Below are 2871 nucleotides of genomic sequence, written 5' to 3'. Positions count from 1 at the left end.
AATTTAGTCAGACCAGTGGCCTCCCATTTTGGAAATTTATTAACAAACACTTTTGAGTATTCTCCCTGGGTTTAAAAAGTTCTTTTTTTTTTTTTTTTTAAATAAAAGCATTTTTAAACCTTATTATTAATACTCAGGACATTAGGAATTTCCAGATTTTTTCAGTAGCATTTGTAGAACCACTTTTGGTAACAAATACAGTACTTAGGAATACGCATTCAATTCAGAATGCATAATAATGTTTATCCTGAATCCTTTCTGTCTAAAAACAGGGCTGGCGCTGTGATGGGATATAGAATGAGAATCTACAAAAAACACTGTAATACGTTTGTTTTTTTCCCAGAGGCTTCATCTTCTTTTGCTGGAATACTTTATAAATACATATTAAAAAGTAAGGCAACAACTCCAAACAGTCCAAGCTGTTTGCTCAACTCTATTCCCAATTAGATTCGCAATCTTGGTGATCAATTTCATGGTTGTACAGTTTAGTGTTTGTCTTCCTTATTTCTAAATGGTCTAAAAGTATGTCTTCTGACATTTCTATAACATCTCTGGTTTGTGTGTTCAATGACGTACATAACTAGTACTGGTCAGGTATTGAACCCTATGATGTCCCAGTGCCTGTTTTCAAAGGATTCAAGACATTGATTTGGAGTCACCATAAACTGATGCGTGAATCCAAAATTCCCTTCCCTACTATGTTCATCACCTGCTCTCTTTTACTCCTAATTTTAAAACTAAAGGAGTACCAGGACTACCTGATTACTGGAAAGATGTTCACTCCAGTGAACAAAACTTTTATCAGGGACCTTTATAATTCACGGCCCCATTCCACGTGGACATTCAACTCATGAAGATGTGCAAAAGGAAAAGATGTCAAATTACAGTCAAGTTACCCAGAGGAGGATGTTATACAAACTTATAAGGAAATGACAGTCTTTTTTTCCCCTTCCTTTACTATAAATACACTTAACAGCTTAGCAGAAAGACAAGCTAAATTTAAGATAGTTCACATTTGAAAATTGTTTCATACTCTCTGCTAATGATAAATAAGGAACTCCCAAAAATGGAATTTTAATATACAAATTTCATTGACAGATCTTTGAAGACTGCTTTTTTTTTTTAAAGGGGGTTAGAACAATGATTATGTTTACCAAGTTCTGAGAAGTCCATCTACTGTCCAAACTTTGGACTGAAGTCCTTATTTTTTTTTCCTTTACTTAGAGACAGGTATATACAGTGCTGTTGTAATAATGAAACAAATGTGAAATCTACTGTAAAGTTGCACAATACAGAAAACTGCTGCTCCATCTTCTACTACATAAATGTGTGACTCCACAGGTTAGTAAGGTTGTTGTCATTATTTTTGTTAAGTTGGAATTATCCCATCACGTCTAAGACCTCTCTTTAACTCCAGATCCTCCAGTTTTTTTCCACAATTATTCACTCTCCTTTTCTTTCTTTTTCTCACGCTGACGATCTGACTTGAATGTGGCTGTCAGCTCATCAAACATGGTGCTGTTCATTTCCATAAACGCCTTCAACACATTGTACACTAATGCCACGATAGCCGGATTCCAATGTTCTTTTGAAATCCTATAAAGACTGGAAAACATGATGGGAAGGATGACATTAGAGTTTTCGTCTATCAAACTCATGATGTATTCATTATTCCAATAATAGAGTGCCCTTTCCGCCACCTGAAAATGGGGGCTAGAGACACACTTGGCAATTTGTTTAAACAAAGGTTCTTGGATTTTAACAAATTGTGAAGGTTCAATCACATCCAATATTTCTTCCAGCTCCCTAAGGAACATGACCTCTTTTTGACTACATGTTTGGGGCCAAAATTTCATTAATCCCCTAATAACTGGTTCTGTGAGTGAAGGATCTTTCTCCAGAAACTGTACTATGCAATATGCCAGCTGGGCATGGAAGAGTGATAAGCTCCTGACAGTGTGTAAAGGGATCAACACTTTCACCAGAAACTGTTTGTGTTCTGCCTTAAGAGGTAAAGCAAAGCCATTGATAATACTTCCTAATATTTCCAGCAGTTCAGGTACACCATTGAAGTGTTCTGTTTCATAAACAAACCTTAGAAAAATATTGTTAATCTGTTTTCGGATAAATGCTCTAAGACCAAGAAACTTGTCATAAATTCTGTGTAAGACTGTTTTTAAGTAGTCCCATTCTCGAGGGTCTTCGCTGTCAAACAGCTCCAAAAGCTGTAATACAAATTTCTGATCTATGTATTTTTTGGCAATGCTGGGTTGGGATTCTTGGCTTTCCAAAAATCGTATGAAAAACTCATATACAAGCTGTAAGTGTGGCCACGATGCCTCAAGGGTAGGTTCATCTTCTTCTGGATCAAATTCATTGCTGTCACTAGGAGGGAGAGTTCTGAATATATTGCAAGACACCTTTTAGCAGCGGCAGAGGTGTTAACTCAATAGGCTTGCCTTGAGACCTAAACTGTGAGGAACTTTGCAACCTCTTCTGTCTGGCTTTTCTGACGGACTTCCGAGAAAATCCGTCTACTTTATCCACTGATGGAGGAGTAGTTGGTGCTGAGGACATATCCCTACTTGAAGCTTCTGGAGAAGAATCCGAAGATGATCTGTGGTTTCGGAGGGGCGGGAGACGGGAGAGAGGGCCGCAGCGGGGGGCGGGGGGCGGGACCGGGGCGTGCGGGGGGAGGTCCGGACAGCAGCAGGGAGCCCGGGGCGACGACTGTCCGGCGCGGCGTCCCTCCGGTTCCGCGGCAGCGGCGCCTCTAGGCCTCACGGCCGGACCTGAACCTCAGCGCTCCGGCGGCGGCGGCGGCGGCGGCCTCACGATCCTCCCCCGCGGGCCCGTCCCATCAAATCGGCA

The 2871-nt window shown here is 40.5% G+C and overlaps 1 pseudogene; it reads right to left on the bottom strand.

The window, feature by feature from the left end:
- Positions 1–1172: 1172 nt before the first annotated feature.
- Positions 1173–2659, bottom strand: LOC137751893 (serine/threonine-protein phosphatase 2A 56 kDa regulatory subunit epsilon isoform-like; annotated as a pseudogene).
- Positions 2660–2871: the final 212 nt, after the last annotated feature.

This window comes from Eschrichtius robustus, chromosome 18 (assembly GCF_028021215.1).
Source record: "Eschrichtius robustus isolate mEscRob2 chromosome 18, mEscRob2.pri, whole genome shotgun sequence".
Taxonomy (NCBI): domain Eukaryota; kingdom Metazoa; phylum Chordata; class Mammalia; order Artiodactyla; family Eschrichtiidae; genus Eschrichtius; species Eschrichtius robustus.
This window is presented reverse-complemented; position numbering and strand designations above follow the sequence as displayed.